Raw genomic sequence first — 17,447 nt, forward strand, 5'->3', positions numbered from 1 at the left:
ATGAAAAATATGAACAGTGAAAGGACAGCAAACTCACAGTTATTAACAACCACACCTAAAATAAAAGCAAACCAAAAGGACAGCTAGATCAGGAGTGGAACCATAGAAATGAAGAACGCATGGAGGGTTAGCCACAGGGGAGTGGGAGGAGGAGAAGGGGGGAGAAGGTACAGAAAATGGCATAGATAGTAGGTAGAAAATAGATAGGGGGAGGGCAAGAATAGTGGGGGAAATATAGAATCTAAGGAACTTGATACACGTGGTTATAAACTAAAGGGGGAGAATGGTGGGGGAGGGAGTGTGCGGGTGGAGGGGAATGAAGGAGGGGAATAGAACAACTATAATGGTATAATCAATAAAATATATTTAAAAAATCAGAGGAGGGAATGAATGGAAAACAAATAGCAACATGATAGACTTAAATCAAACTATATAAAAAGTACAGTAACTGATCAAAACTTAACATCACCAACAGTAAGAAACACTGCCATCAGGTACCCCCTGTCATGATGCACAAAGAAAGACATAACATCTCTTCTGTGGCATTCCTGCCCCAAATACACAGCTGCAGGCTTCTCATGAGAAAACACCAGACAGCTGGAGCTGAGGGGGGGGCCCTTCACAAATGCACACCTCCACGCATCAACATGATGAAAAACAAGAGACACTGAGGAAGTGTCGCTGACTGGAGAAGACTAAGGACATGTGACAACCAAATTTAATGTGTAATACTGAACTGGATTTGGGGCCAGAAAAAAACATTAAGTGAAACCTGGTGAACCTGGAATAAAATCTGTAAATTACTTAATACTGTTAACAGTGTTAACTTTCTGTCGTACAATGTTAACATTAGGGGAAACTAAGCAAAGAGTATACATACAGGAATTCTCCGCACCATTTCTGCAACATTTCTGTAAGTCTAAAGTGGTTTTAAAATAAAAAGTTAAAAGATGGTATTAAATGTAAATAGACTAAACATCCTAATTAACTAACAGAGATTGTCATATTAACGAAAATGTGGAATACTCAAATGTCCATCAAAAGTGCATAAGCAAATTATAGCATATTCACTCAATACAACTCTCTCCAGCAATGAAAAGAAATGAACTACTAATACCTCAACACCATGGAAAAATCTCACAGATACTATGCTGAGCCAAAGAAGCTGGACAACAAAGAGCTAAGGAAAAGAAACTAAGAGTTCAGGTATAATTCTATTATGTGAAATTCTAGAACAGATAAAACTAATCTAGACTGACGTAAATCTGATGAGTAGTTGCCTGAGTTGGGGGCGGGAGAGTGGACTATGGAGACTGTTGGGGGGCCAGGGAAGTAGACATATCTTGACTGGGGCTGTGGTTGCATGAGTGTGAAAATGTGTCCAAGTTTATTGTACTATATACTTACAGTGTTATTATATGCAAGTTATACTTCAATAAAGTTGATTAGAAAGAAAAAGCACCTGGCTGGTGTAGCTCAGTGGATTGAGCACAGGCCTGCAAACCACACGATCAAGGTTCGATTCCCAGTCAGGGCACATGCCTGGGTTGCAGACCAGTTCCCAGCAGGGGACTCACAAGAGGCAACCATACATTGATATTTCTCTCCTTCTCTCCTTCCCTTCCCCTCTAAAGATAAATAAGTTTTAAAAAATCTTTAAAAAGAAAAAGCAAGTAAATCACCATCTTAGGTGAGTCCTTCGGCCATGTGAAGAATACATGAAGTTCATGAGCTGTGACACTGCCGAGACTCCCCCTAACTCTCAAATACAGACAAACTGTGGAAGCAAGTTCATGATATTTTTTAGAAGCAGGCCTCCCAGGCTTTGAAGCATAAAAGTGAGATGCCACTCAGGACCCTTCCTCGGTCCATGGGATGGCTGACAGTGCATTGCAACAATCTGACTTGAAAGAAAATATTTAAAAGCTGTCTGGTAAGGTTTTGACCAGGATCCTCCAGATTTAGTTACAGTAAAACAAACTATGTATTTGAAAATACAATATTATGGAGATCAGATTACTGTAGAACTGACATATTTGTGTAGTTTATTAATACCATGTTTGAGTATGAAAATAACACCAACACTATCACTTCTTTTCAGACATAACCAAGTTTTTGATGAAGTCAGCAGAACTAGTCCCTAGAGATTGCACAATAGCATTTTTGTTTGTTTGTTTTTGGTGTGGTCATTTAGAAGCATAATTAAAGCAAATACTTACTGGGTGCTTTCTGTATGCAAGGCCCTGCTAAGTGCTTTCCATGTGTTCCATTTAATCTTCACAATGGCCCCTAGAAGATTTTAACAGATGAGGAAACTGAGGTCAAGAGAGTTTGGGTAACTTGCCCAAGGTCACTTCTGGGTGGTGGTCACACTGCTGGTGAGTTTGGGGGCCAGGACTGAGCCAGCACCAGCTGGGCTGCAGACCTTGATTTCTTAAGCTCTATGCATAAGAGATTTAGCTTACTCTTTCATGATAAAGGTATCTGTGCTAATGTTACCGATATTTTATCTGTTCTAATGCCAAGGCAGTAAACCGGAAAGTATACAATGAGCGAGTGGGAAGCTCACACTCTAGTTACAGGATGTTTCTTCTTGATACTTCTAGATACTATTTCACTTTGCCAGATAAGCTTCTATAAACTTTTCAAAAACTCTAGTAGAAAGAGAGAAATAAAAAGACAAGTGCCAGGCATGAATCAACACTGAGTCACTTGGGGCTGTGGTTTATTGGAGGGTCTAATAATTCTCTGGTCACATATCTGTCTGCTCTTCACATCCTGTGAACACAGAGGGTGCCTTACCCTGATATAACCCACTTTCATGCACACTGTATCTCTTAACCCTACAACAGCTCTGTGATGCAGGCCAGGCAGGGTGGTACCTTGTGAATGCATTTACAAATGAGGACAGGGAGTCTTGTCCAAGGTATATTTTGTCCAAGATCTCTGGTTACAGGGACAGTAACCATAGACTTGTGTTTCACAGGAGACCACGAGGGCAGGGGCAGGCAGGAGCATCTGTCCTCTCACACTGGGGTGCGAGAGTCCATGGGACATCTGGTCTTTGCCTAGAATTTCCTTTTTCAGTTTTAACTCAGACACCAGATGTTCAAATGACGATGTCACTCTAAATACTCTATTTTGCAAGACAACAGAAGTACCTATCCAAGGGAGCACTAAGGCGGGCTTTAGGAAAAGACAACAGGTCATCTCAGTAAATAGCAATCAATAACATTACCTCATTTCACCAAACTTCATATGCTATCAATTCTAAAATGCACTATTACTTTGTACCTAAGAAAGAAAAGTACCCCTAATTAGACAACACACTGATTTTAAGATGAATATGTTAAAATGTGTCTTAGTGTTGATGAAATATGGTGATTTAGATCCATGGGGATTGTGACTGTGGAAGTCACTACTGCATCAGTTTATCAGCATTACTGAATGGTAACAACCCCAGCTGCTGGGACTGTGGGGGGCGGGAATGAAGGTGAGTGAACATCACTGCTACCTTCCAGGAACCCCCCTCTCATACTGGGCCCTGCCTGGGAAATCCCAAGGGCCAGAAGCTGCTGAGCTTTTCACAGTGCTTTGGTAAAAATAGCCATCACTTAAGTGAATTTCTGGGTCTCCTTTGTCTCCTCAATGTCAAAGAAACCAAATTGTAAGACACTCAGTTCTTTAGGACCACACCCTGAGCAGCGTGGTATTTGGAGCATCAATGTGACAATTTCCTGACACACTCATTTTTTTTTGGTGCAGAGTTAAAGGAGGGAGCTAACACTGAGCACATACTATGTGCAGGAATCACCCAAATTCAAGTAAATGATAACAGTGAATTCTCAAAATAATATTATTAGTTGGGCATTATTACCCCTGTTCAAAATATGAAGAACTGAGAGCTCAGGAAAACTAAATAGCTGTAGGTTGTGTGTGGCTGAGTCAGGATTTAAATCCAAGTCCATGTGCCTCCAAAAGCCATGTGCTTTCTATTGGACAGGGAACAGAAAGCATGGGGTGTGAAGGGTTTTAAAAGCCTGGGACACATGCTATACTAAACTGAAGTCTGAAGGGCTAATGTTGTACTTAAATTCATAGTAAATAACAAAGTCCCTTCTGTTATAGGACACCTCACTCAATTTAGTCACCCATTTAATCAGGAGGATGGCTATTCACTGCTCTGAGGTGATTCTCTGGTACAGTCCTCGCTGTATGTAGGGACTCACCTAAGATCTACCTGAGAAGACAGCTTAACCAGCCACAGAGATAGCAGTGAAGATCAAATATGAACTACAATATCAACCAAAGTGCGCAAAGGGCCATCACAATGAACATCCTCAGAACTATGACTGTCCATTGGGGAGCAGACTCCCAGCCATAGAGAGATCATTCTGACAGAGGTGATCAAGGAGATGGCACCTGAGCTGTACCTTGAAGAACAGGTAGGTATGAATAGGGAGAAAGGAAGAGGAAGGGATTCTGAAAGGAACAAATGCATGAGCCATCATTAGGAAGCAGGACTCCTGGTTTGGCTGCAATATAGGGGAGCAGTAGGAGAAGAGTCTCCAAGCATTGCTTAGGTTAATATTTGGAAGGAGACTTGCAATCAAGATGGAGGCATAGGTAGATATGCTTTGCCTCCTTGTGCAACCACAGAAAGAATTACAATTATTTCTTAAAACAAGTAACAGCCAGGACCATCTGAAAATCAGGCTGCATGGGCCTTTAAACACCAAGAATTTAAAACAGCCATATTCATCAAGACAGGCAGGAGGGGTGAGAGACAGGTAGAGAGGCACAGAGACTCAGTGTGGTGCAGAGAGGTGGCAGAGGCAGCAGCAGAATGGGTGGTCCCCACATTCATGATAAAAGTTGGGAGTGATCAACCGAACCCCAGGCCAGACCACACGGCCCAGGGTTCTGGCACCAGGAAGATAAATCTCCATAACTTTGGGCTGTAAAAATTAGTGGGGGTTGAGGCATGGAAGAAAATGTCAGATTTTCAGGAAAGTTCATTTACAGGGCCCGCACACACTTAGAACATATGCAGACCCACTCACTCTGGGATTCACCACCAAGGCAATAGCTAGAAGGGCGTCAGCTGCATATGGAAAGTGGGTGAAGTGACTGGAAATGGGGCGAGTGCCAGGCAAACCTCCAAAAGCCAAGCAGTAGTATTGTCCCATCTCTGAGCCCTCACCGCACACACAGCCACAAAACAGTGAAGCCATCTGCCCTGACTAGGCAATTACCTAAGGCTACACCCCACACAATTTACAGGTGCCCTTTACAGGGAGTCAAAGCAGCTCCACCTAATACACAGAAACAAACACAGGAAGGATGCCAAATTGAGGAGGAAAAGAAACATGGCCTGAATGAAAGAACAGAACAAAACCCCAGGAAAAGAACGAAACGAAAAGGAGATAGCTAATCTATTGGATGCAGAGTTCAAAACACTGGTGATCAGGATGCTCAAAGAACTCACTGAGTGCAGCAACAGCATAAGGGAAGAAATGAAGTTACACTAAATGGAGAGGATGAAACCAAAAATCAAATCAATGATTTGGAACACAAGGAAGGAAAAGCATTCAATCAGAACAAAAGGAAGAAAATAAGAATTTTTAAAAATGAGGATAAACTTAGGAACCTCTGGAACAACTTTAAATGCACCAATAATCAAATCACAGGGATGCTAGAAGAAGAGGAATAGAAAGAAATTGAAAACTTACTTGAAAAAATAATGGCAGAAAACTTCCCTATTTTGGCAAAAGAAATAGACATACAAGTCCAAAAAGCACAGAGAGTCCCAAACAAGTTGGACCCAAAGAGGACCACACCAAGACACATCATAATAAAAATGCCAAAGGTTAAAGATAAAGAAAGACTCTTAAAAGCAGTAAGAGAAAAGGAGACAGTTACCTACAAAGGAATTTCCATAAAACTGTCAGTTCGTTTCTCAAAAGAAATTTTGCGGGCAAGAAGGGGATGGAAAGAAGTACCCAAAATCATGAAAGGCAAGGCCCTACATCCAAAATTACTCTATCCAGCAAAGTTATCATTTAGAGTAGAAGAACAGATAAAGTGCTTCCCAGACAAGGAAAAGCTAAAGAAATTCATCATCACCAAGCCACTATTATATGAAATGTTAAAGGGACTTATTTAAGAAAAAGAAGATCAACTCTATGAACATCGAAAGGGCAACAAATCTACAACAATCAACAACTGAATCTAAAAAAAACAAACTAAGCAAACAACCAGAACAGGAACAGAATCACAGACATGGAGACCATTCAGAGAGTTATCAGCTGGGAGGGGGAAGAGGGAGAATGGGGGAAAGGGTGCAGTGATCAAGAAGCATAAACAGTAGGTACAAAATAGACAGGGAATGTTAAGAGTAGTATAGGAGATGAAAAAGCCAAAGAACTTATATGCATGATCCATGGACATAAACAATAGTGTGGGGGTTGCTGGAGGGAAGGGGCGTACAGGACGGAGGGGTCAAAGGGAGAAAAATTGGGACAACTTTAATAGCATAATCAATAAAATATATTTTATAAAGATTTGGATGGATACTGAATACCAAAGTAAATATATCACTTGAATTCAGCAGGGAAATGAGTCGTACGTCACTCAAGCATTCTGAGCAGGAAGGGGACCAAGATCAGCAACAGGGGGACTGAGATGACCTGTGATTCCTCTGGGAGCAGATGAGAGAGGTCCTGTTGGGAGTGGGCTGAGGACAAGCAGCTAGTGAGAAAGCTGGGAACAGAATTCACATCTGATGTATAAGGGCACACTCGTATGGCAGCACAGAAATAGGATGAGAACCTCATAGCAATTCCAAAAGATTTAGGGGAAAAGAAAATAAGGAAAGATTGTCAGGATAAAATAGAGACACTTTAGAACAGTAGTACTTAACAAGAGGCAATTTGGCCTCCAGTGGGATATTTGGCAATGACTAGTGACTTTCTAGCTGTCATCACCAATAGGCAGGTGCTACTGACCTCTAGTGGGCAGAGGTCAGAGATTTGGCCACATGCACAGGACAGCCTCCTACAACAAAGAATTATTGAGTCCCAAGTAATAAATAGTGCCAAGGTTTAGAAACACAGTCTTAGAACCACCAGGAAACAAAAGTGGTAAAGACATATTGACCATACAGCTTAGGAACCAAAAAGGGAAAGAAACCAGTGGGACTGGCTCTGCCCAGATGTCAACTACTTACCACACTCTCCATTCACCCCTTTAATCTATAATTTTGTGCACCTGCCATTCACTAGGCCATAATGACACTGAAGATTATTATCTTCATTATCATCCAGAAGGCAGACAAGCATGTAAAAAACATACACATGGCCCTGACTGGTGTGGGTCAGTAGGCTGGACATTGTCCCATAAACCTAAAAGACACTGGCTCCATTCTCAGTCGAGGCACATGCCTGGGTTGCCAGCCGGGTCCCTGGTTGGGGGTGTGTGAGAGGCACCAATCGATGTTTCTCTCCCTCTCTTTCTCCTTCCCTTCTCCTCTCTCAAAAAATAAATATTTTTTGGGACTTCTGACCAAGATGGAGGCATACGTAGATAGGTTGTGGCTCCTTGCACAACCAAAGGAAGGACAACATCAAATTAAAAAACAAGAAACAACCAGAATGGCAGAAAATCGAAATGTATGGGAGTCCAACAACCAAGCAGTTAAAGAAGAAACATTATCACATGAAATGTTTAAGGGACTTATCTAAGAAAAAAAGATGGACTTCCAGCCAAGATGGAGGCGTAGGTGGAAACACTGTGCCTTCTCCCACAACCAAGTTTAAAGACAGCGAAGTTTTAGAAACAAAAATGCAGCCAAAACAGTGAAAATTGAACTGTACAGAAGTCCAACAACAACGAACCACTCAGCCAGACTGGTAAGAGAGACGGAGTCAGCAGCAGAGTGGGGTCGGGCTGGAAAGATCGTTCGGTCCAACTGACCCAGGAGCAGAGGTGGAGGCACTTGGTGGATCCCAGGCGTGGGGTGGCGACAGAGAGACCCGTGAGGGTGCAGGGCGGCTGGCTGACTGCCGTCAAACATTTGCGCACAGATAAACCAAGCAAAGGAGCGAACAGTGAGACAGATCACTCAGGCTACGGCCCCGGCGACAGGAATTAGAGCCTGAGCGCACCAACTGGAAAGACTTGCTCCAGGTTGAGGGGCTGGGAGAAGCTCCCAGGCTCACAGAGAATTCATTGGAGATACCCACAGGGTCCTGGAGAGTACACGGGCGTACAACCGGGAACCAGCACCAGAGGGACCCAGTTTGCTTGTGGGAAGCCACAGAGGGGACAGAAATCTGAGAGAGTGGAACAGAGCAAAGCGCCATTTTTTTCCCTCTCTGACCCCGCCCCCACATATAGAGTCACAACCCAGAGACTGGGTCACCCGGCCCTGGTGAACACCTAAGGCTCCGCCCCTCATACATAACAGGTGCAAACAGACCAAACATTATCACTCAAGAACAGCTCAAAGCCCCAGAACCTATAATTCTAAGTGACCAAGAAATAGCCAACCTTTCAGATGCACAGTTCAAAACACTGGTGATCAGGATGCTCACAGAACTGGTTGATTATAGTCACAAATTAGAGGAACAAATGAAGGCTAAACTAATTGAAATGAAGGGAAATGCACAGGAAACCAATAGTGATGGAAAGGAAACAGGGACTCAAGTCAAGGGAGTGGACCAGAAGGAAGAACAAAACATCCAACCAGAAAAGAATGAAGAAATGAGAATTCAAAAAAATGAGGAGAGGCTTAGGAACCTCCAGGACATCTTTAAACATTCCAACATCCGGATTACAGGGGTACCATGAGGGGGAAAGAAACAGCCATGAGTGGAACACTTATTTGAACAAATAATAAAGGAGAACTTCCCCAGTCTGGCAAAGGAAATAGACTTCCAGGAAATCCAGGAAGCTCAGAGAGTCCCAAAGAAGTTGGACCCAAGAAGGAACACACCAAGGCACATCATAATTACATTAGCCAAGATGAAAATGAAGGAGAGAATCCTAGAAGCAGCAAGAGATAAGGGGACAGTCACCTACAAAGAAATCCAAAGACCTACATCCAAGATTGTTCTATCCAGCAAAGCTTTCCTTTAGAATGGAAGGACAGATAAAGAGCTTCTCAGATAAGGTCAAGTTCAAGGAATTCATCATCACCAAGCCCTTATTATATGAAATGCTAAAGGGACTTATCTAAGAAAAAGAAGATGAAAAATATTAACAGTGAAAGGACAGCAAACTCACAGTTATTAACAACCACACCTAAAACAAAAGCAAACCAAGAGGACAGCTAGATCAGGAGTGGAACCATAGAAATGAAGAACACATGGAGGGTTAGCAACAGGGGGGTGGGAGGAGGAGAAGGGGGGAGAAGGCACAGAAAATAGCATAGACGGTAGGTAGAAAATAGATAGGGGGAGGCAAGAATAGTAGGGGAAATATAGAATCTAAAGAACTTGAGACATGTGGTTATAAACTAAGGGTGGGGGGAGAATAGTGGGGCAGGGAGTGTGCGGGTGGAGGGGAATGAAGGGGGGGGGAATAGAACAACTGTAATGGTATAATCAATAAAATAGATTTTAAAAAAGGAAACAGAAAAGTGGGGCAGAAAAGTGGGGGGGAAAGCAGTGATTTTTGGTGAACGTGTCTTAATTTCAACAGTTAAGTAAGTAGAGATATGTAATTGGCCATACGTCCTTATCAGCTGCCTAACCTCTGCAGGCTGGTGAGGTGCAAGGCAAGGACAGGGAGATCATAGACCGGGGGACAGTCAACCCCTTCTACCATTAGACTCTCCTTGCTGACACACAGACCCCGTCATTCATTCACATAATTCCTCATCCACTACATGCCAGGCATAGTTCCATATGCGCCATATACAACGGTAAAAACAGACAAAAATCCCTACCCTCTTAGTTTTTATATTCTAGTAAGAGGAAGCAGACAAGAGAGCAAATAAGTAAAATGTATAAAATATGTATGTTCAATGGAGAAAAATAAAGTGGAGAAGGGGGCTCAGGAACAGGCAGGAGGGCTGCAGCTTGTACAGGGGAATCACAGAAGACCTTGTTGGGAGGACACTTGAGGAAAGGGCTCTGAAAGGGACAGAAGAGGAGGGGAAGGCAGAGGAACAAACCATCTGGGAACCCCCGGCAGATGCATGCCTGGAGCTCACAGACAAGCAAGATGCCAGCCTGCTAGACTAGCGTGAAGTACAGACTCGATGAAGCCACAGAGGGGAAGCAGCGCTCAGATCACCCAGGCTCATGAGCTCTCTAAGGGCTCTGCATGTATTCCACGTAGAACTAAAGGCCATCAGAGGGCTCTGATGGGAAAAGCGGCCTGACAGATTTCAGCAGAATCGCTGAGGCTGACTAAAGCAGGGAGACCAGTTAGGAGGCTGTTACAATTAGGAAGGGAGCTTCTGGTAGAATGGAGCTCTACCAGAAGGAGGAGGGGAGGAGTGAGACAGGAGTGAGACTCTAGCCAGGAGGAGAGGGGAGAAGTGGGCGAGGGGGAAAGTGGCCAGGACTCTGAGTGTCTTCTGAAAGTAGACTTAGCAAGATTCACTGATGGACTAGATGTGGGTGGTGGGGGTAAAGAGGGAGGGAGACTGCAGAGCTTACTGCAAGAGCAACTAGAAGGATGAAATGGAGAACACTGTGCAAAGAGCAGGTTTAAGAGATAAGGTCGGAAGGTCAGACTGGGACACCTTGCAGATCTCCTGCAGAAAGTGCTGCTTAAGCCACCTGAAGGACCAGGGAGAGGAGCAGGCAGAGAGGAAAATGTGAGATTAGTGACATGTGGGTGGTCTCTACAGCCATCAGAGTGTATTAGAGAAGAGACAATGTTTAAGAAGAGAGAAGAGCAGGAAAGCCGCTGCCAGTGAGGGAGAAGGGAGACTAGGGGAGTGAGGTGTCCCAGAAGCTGCAGGAAGAATACGCATCGAAGAGGGAACGAAATGGAGGGCTTCTCCTATCGGTTCTTCTCACGTTATATTCAACCAGGCTTTGCTGGATACCTGTGCTGGGGCAGCCAGGGACCAAAGAGATGAGTTCCAGTAACTTCCAGATGGTGCCAGACATCTGAAAGGACAACCTGGAAGGTAGACGGCTGTGCCTGAGGCTCAAGGTACCGGGAGCGGGAGTGAAGCACTGGTGGAGCCCCTACCCCAGTCCTGCACCGTCCCTCGCTGGCCCTTCACACATGTGTGCAGACTCTCCTGCTGGCAGTGGCAGCACAGAGGGACACTCCAGGCCCCGCTAGAACAGCCAAGGGTCCAGCCTGAGCAACAGGTCACTCTGAGAGTGTTCAAGGGAAAAGAGAATGTCTCACTTTTTCCTTCCCTTCATGATAGTCAACCCTGAACATTTGTCCTCTCCTATCACCGGTCATTCCTCAAACTGGGACCCTCTATTAATGATCAAAATGACATCTGCGCCTGACTGGAGAACAACGGGTGTTCATGAGAGTCATTCCCTCCAAGTCTGGTGAGCACATGCTGACACAGCAATGGGTATGCTGTGACGTCCCATCTAAAGCAGCCTCCGATGCAGAGCAAGTCCGGGGCCGAGGGCCCAGGGCCCAGGGTGCTCTCACCACTCTGCCTCTGGGCCCCATCAGTAGTGCCGCCAGAGCTGACACTGCTGCAGCCCAGGATGCCCTGAGCCTGGTTTAGTGCTGCACACACAGGCGTCCGCACCACCACTAGCTCACAGCAATCACAGGAGAGAAGCTTTGAGTTTCTATTTGCATTTCGCAAGTGAGAAAACCAAGGCACTGAGAAGTCAGGTCACCTGCCCTGGCTAAGGTCCCTGTAGCTGGCTGCATGCTGAGATTCACACCAGCACCTGACTCTAAAGCCCTGGGCTCTTGTCTTAGCTTTCTCTGGCCTCTGGTCTCAGGGATTATCTTGATAGTATAATCTAGAAACCTCCCTCCATTCACCAGCTCCTGCTTTGAATGTGATGTGGCATTTTCTAGGTCAAAACTTCTATATAAAATCTCTCTAAAGGTTTGATTACCCCAAACAAGATTAGTATGAAGTATTTAGTAATTCACTGCTCAAATTTTCTCAGGAGAAACCCCTTGATGAATATGGTAAAATATATAATCTTAGAGATGAGTTTAGGAAGGGACTCCCTCCACTCCACCCCCCTACAGCAATGGGAACCTCCCACCACCCCCGGGGAGTCCACTGGGAAGAGAAATGGGTGGGGGTGCATGAATCCTGGTTCAGGCCTCGCAGATGCCACAGGAGCAGGCACCCGTCAGTGACAGAGCCGGGGCCCCATGGATGCTCTGCGCTTGTCCCTGTGAAGTCCAGCTCCCCTCTAAGGGCAGAGGAAGGCTCAGCAGCAAACAGTATTACCTTGGGCTACTGTTAGTATAGCTTTATTACCTTGTTTTTTGCTCCCCCAGCAGGACTCAGAGCAAATCTACTGATTGAACATTCCAGATAATTCCAAAGTGATCTTTGGGGTCTCGAGTTTGTAAACCAAGAACTTTTAATCCACTATCTTTTCCAACTTAAACCCAGCTATAACTTTTCAGACCTCAGGAAATCCACTCCTGACCCTTTATCAATTAGTCAAACAAGACTAACCTTTGAAGGGTGAGCATTTCTGGACTCAATGAACCTGTAGAGAAGAGAGGACTGGAAACTCGTTCAAGAACAACTCCGGGTGCCTCCCCCCAGCACTCAGGCAGCAGCTCTGAAGTCACCCAAAACTGTAGACAGAGCCTCCCCGTAATCCTCGAGAGGCTGGCTAACCACAGAGGCCCCTGCCAGGCCAGAGCCCAAAGCCAGGAGCACAACCTGAGCCTCCAGCTCCACCACAAACCCTGCCTGCAAGACCACGGTTTCTGAAACAGTAACTGTGTGAAAGCAGCAGGGCTGCAGCCACCCCCCTCCCCGCCTTTCCACTTCTCTGGTGGGAACCCCCTCCTTTGATTGGCTGCTTCCCCACCCCCAGGCCTGGTTCACAGCAAAGAGATTTCCAAAACTGAGCCAGCTAAAGCTATTTAAAACAACAGAACATGAGAAATGGAAGGGGCCTCTAGCACAGTCTCATACGACACCCTCACTTCACAGAAGAGATAACTGAGACCCCAAGGAGAAGCTATAATGTGCCCCCCCTCCACACTCTCTCCCCATTCCCCTACTCCCATAAGCCTACCCAGTAAAACCTCAAGAGAAGATGGTGATGCAAAGAAGAGGACATAAGAGAGGGCCAGGTTCCTCAGGAGTTTGGGAGTGCAAAAAGGAATTCTCAGAAAATGCATTGCTGCCAGCACTGGACTTGCTCAGAGGGGACCCCAGGGCCCAGGCTGGGCTGGGCAATGACAGTTAGCAAGGCAGCCTGGGCCTAGGCGTCCTGAAACCTCATGCATGGTGTTTGGAGGTGTCAGGGGACAGTCTTCCCCCTAGAACCAGCCAGGTGCAAATCACCCAGGAGGAGAAAGAGTTGGGAAGAAAGTCACGTGGGTGGAGAAGCAGGGAGGAGAGAGACCAACTTTAGAAAGTCTGGAAGAGGATTCCTACAGCACTAAAAGGCCCAACTGCAACCACAGGGGCCAAGACATCAGGAATTGCAGCCCAAGGAGCCAGCCTGTGGCCAGATGGCCAGCCAGTGGGTCAACTAGGCTGGAGGGGGCAGAAGTTTAAATTTAGCAGCTAAACAGAGCTGCTGGGTGGAGAGGCCCTGGTAAAAGCAGGGAATCACCTGCTCCTTTCACTGAAGGGAACGTAGGGCCATAACTGTACCCCACAAACAACAGGCCTGCTTCCCAGGCTCCACCAACAGGGTGGCAGGGAAGTAGACAGGGTACTCTTCAGAGATGGGCAGAAGTTATTTTTACTTTAACAAGTGGCTCAGTTGCTCAGATTAAAAACTATCAGGTCTTTTCATCTTTATCACAGTATTTGTTCCCAACCCTTCTGCTGGATTGTTTCTGGACTCCTGGATTCAATTTGAAGATACTCCATAGAAAACCAGCCAAGGATGCCCTGAGGTGAGAGTGAGGAGCCCCCATATCCTCTCCTCACTGGGGGATTTTTATATCTATGGTTCCTCCGAACCTTGAGAGGCCTGAAAGAGTTACAAACATCACCACCACCACCACAGATTGTGAGGGCTGCCTTCAGGTGTGGGGCTGGAACAAAGGCGGAGTCTGAAGACTCGTTAAGAAGATTAGGAAATGAATGACAGGCAGTTTGAAAGGACCCTAGGGAGAACAAAATCAGAATGGCCAACAGAAAAGCTTTTGTGGACACATTGGATTTTATTTCAGAGAAGGCAAGAAGTATCACTTCACATAAAAATGCCCTCTCCTGCCAGAAGTGCCAGGCTGGGCGATCTGGAAACCGGCAGGACTGTCCCGGGAGGTAAAATCAGAGCAGACTAGCGTGGTCCTCTGCCCTCCTGAAGAAGTGCAAACAAAAAAATCTTTCAGCTGTCACTGCAGCAAGAGAAGGGTAAATGCACAGGTGAAGACAATCCCAGGTTTTTTCATTTCGCCACATATGGCTCCCAGCAATTTGGCAATATCCCTTTACCTTACACTTTTGGGATAAAAAAATTTTTTTATTTAAAATTTTTTATTTAATTATTGTTCAAGTACAGTTTTCCGTCTCCCACTCCCATCCCAGCCCCTGCCCCATGCTCCCCACCTCCCTCCCATTTCCACCCCCCTTTGTTGTTGTCCATGTGTCCTTTATACTAGTTTCTGTGAATCCTTCCCCTTTTCTCCTGAAATTCTCTCCTTCTCCCCTCTGGTCCCTGTCAGGCTGTTCTGAATTTCAGTGTCTTTGGTCATATTTTGCTTGCTTGTTTGTTTTGTTGTTTAAGTTCCTGTTGAAGGTGAGATCATATGGTATTTGTCTTTCACCGCTTGGCTTATTTCGCTCAGCATAATGCTTTCCAGTTCCACAGGATAGAAAATTTTGTAGAAAAGGGTTGTTTCAAGCCAGTAAGATGCCCCTGGAGATAGTACTATCAGCAAATGTACTAAAAAGAGAAGCGGCTTTAGACACCCTGAGTAAACCCCCCCCCACACACACACACACCCTCCCTCACACACTCACACTCAAATACAGAAGAAATCAGGGTCTGGGAAAGTAGGAAATCCACAGATGGAAAGGGCCAGCAAGCTCCTCCAAGGCTGGCTCCTGCTCCCCTGGCAGGCAAATCCCACACACCCTCCGTCTGATTTTCTTTAGGAAAAGAAGGGGGCTGTTGCTCTTGGCTGCCCTTAGCTATTTATTCACATATTGTCTCTTCAGGTCCCTTTGCCCCACTCCCTCCTCTTGCCCTGGTGCTGGTTCCAGCTGCGCCCTGAAGTGGGGAGACCTAGCTTTAAGCTTGCCTTCTCTCCTGGGCTCCTGGGCCCAGCTGTGTCGCTCCTCTCACAACTGCCTCTCCTTCACAGGAGCCTCGCAAACAAGTCCTGCTATTTATAACCACAGATCTGTTGTGTCACAGAGACAACACTGTTTTGAAATGGAGGAAAACCACCACTCAGCATTTCACCTCCTGAAGTTTGCCAGGACCTGTGTGTGTGTATGTGTGCCTGGAAAGGTGTGTGGGCACACACTGGAGCCAGCACCCACTCACCTGTGCCTGAGACTGGCAGTCCCGCCCCACCAGTGAACCAGAGATCAACAGGAGCAGCTGGCACCAGGAAAGGGTACTCAGGCTTTCTGAGGGTGTGCCCACTGCTCCCAAGGCCCCATGCTACCACAGGGCCAGTCACAGAAGAGGTCCCCCTAAACTCCTACCCCTGTGCACTCACAAATGCTGATGTGTGGCCAGGAGTGTGGCCCTGCCCCACTGACCCAGAGATCTCTGCCCCCACACTGATGGCACAACACAGATGTCCCATCACAGCTCTGTCAGATGGGCACATTCTCAGTGACCAGAGCAGTTCAGGAGATTGGTAACAGGATCCTGAGCCTCTCTCCTCCAGGTACCAGGCTGAAACTCTGAAAACTCTGATCAGGGTAACAGTACAGCTGGTGCCAGTGTGGACCCCTGGCAAAAGCAGCGAAGAAGGCCAGGTGGGTGGAGATGGAGAGCAGGTCAACCCATTCAGAGTTGGGAACCCCTCCCGCCGCAGGAATGAGCAACCTCAGTTTTTCTCTCTGTAAACAGAACCAATCAAGCCTCAAGCGAACGACATCTCACAGCGATTTGAGAATGAAAATAATCCAGAAAATCTGGCTCTGATTGAAGTGCATGGCCACATATGCACGAGAACTTGCCAGAAGATAGAGAAAGGTCACTTCCCCCCTTTCCCAGGGTAGGGATAGATAAGTGCAAGAAGCAGAAGGACAATGAAAGAAAACTGAAACCTTAGACCACCACTCAGGGCTTGACCTGCTCAGAGATCAGGCAGGAATTCAGGCACCAAACTAACACTGCTCTGGGGTCTAAAATAATCCAGATGTAGCCCTCGCCCAGTCTGGCTGATGCGGGCGCAGACTTCAGGCAGAGCGTTCCAGCTTGGCCGGACCACGCCAGGACAAGTGAGCAAGGAGGTCACAGGGGCTCACCCTTCTCCGACAGGCGCGGGCAGGGCCCCGGGGATGCCCCTTTGCACGCCGACGGGCCGCACCTCCCCGGCCACCTCCTTGGACACCCAACCCTCGGGGACCGAGAGCCACAAGCGCTGGAGCTGCTGGGAAGGGTGAGAAAACTCTACCCTAGTTGCACGCGCTCCGCGCCCGGCCGGCACACGGGCTGGAGGCGGCAAGCAGCCCCAGCTTTGTTCGTGGCCTGGGACCTGGGTTCCTATTCCCGTTTCACGTTCCCTACCCCCACCTGATGGGGCTCAGCCCACTCCCAGCCAGCTCCACCAGGTCGCGTTGCGGAGGGCAGGGCCCCACCACCACCACCACCCGCGGGGGGGGGGGGGGGGCGCTGAGCACCCGTGGCCGCCTAGGGGGCGGGAACCAGAGAGCTCTAGGAAGTTTCGGAGGCGGGAGCCCAGGAGGGGCGTCTCCGGGCGGCGAATTCGGAGGCCGGGGGCTGGGGGCACAGTGGCCCTAGAGCTCCCCCTTTCCCACAGCGGGCGGCCGGCACTTACCTGCCTGTCCCGCCGCTCCTCAGGCTCGCGGGCTCCGGCTCCTCCAGCGACTACTGCACTAGGTCGTCCGGGCGCCGCAGCGAGCAGGGGCCGCTCCTCTCAGCGCGCCGGCCGCTCGGGCCGCGGCACCGGACTCTGCAGACGCGCCTGGGTGCACAGCGCTCCGGGGATCCCGCCGAAGCGTCTGCCAGAGCCCGGATGCTGGGAGGCGCGTTGCCCGCCCGGGCGGCCGCGGCACTGGGAGCCCCGCTTGCTCCTGCTGCCAGGAGCTCGGCGACCTGGACCCTGTGCTCGGTCGGCTGCGAAGTCGGGTGTGGAGA

General features: G+C 47.3%; 1 protein-coding gene across 1 annotated transcript in view; it reads right to left on the reverse strand.

The window, feature by feature from the left end:
• WNT5B (Wnt family member 5B) overlaps window positions 1–17,194 on the reverse strand; it is a 148,393-nt gene extending 131,199 nt beyond the window's left edge. Inside the window, exon 1 of the mRNA XM_037064792.1 lies at window positions 17,128–17,194. The gene's annotated coding sequence lies outside the window, so the exon portion shown is untranslated. The remainder of the gene's footprint in view (window positions 1–17,127) is intronic.
• Between the last annotated feature and the right edge of the window lie 253 nt (window positions 17,195–17,447).

Source organism: Sturnira hondurensis, unplaced genomic scaffold (genome assembly GCF_014824575.4).
Source record: "Sturnira hondurensis isolate 20B ecotype Veracruz unplaced genomic scaffold, ASM1482457v3 Scaffold0015509, whole genome shotgun sequence".
Lineage (NCBI taxonomy): Eukaryota > Metazoa > Chordata > Mammalia > Chiroptera > Phyllostomidae > Sturnira > Sturnira hondurensis.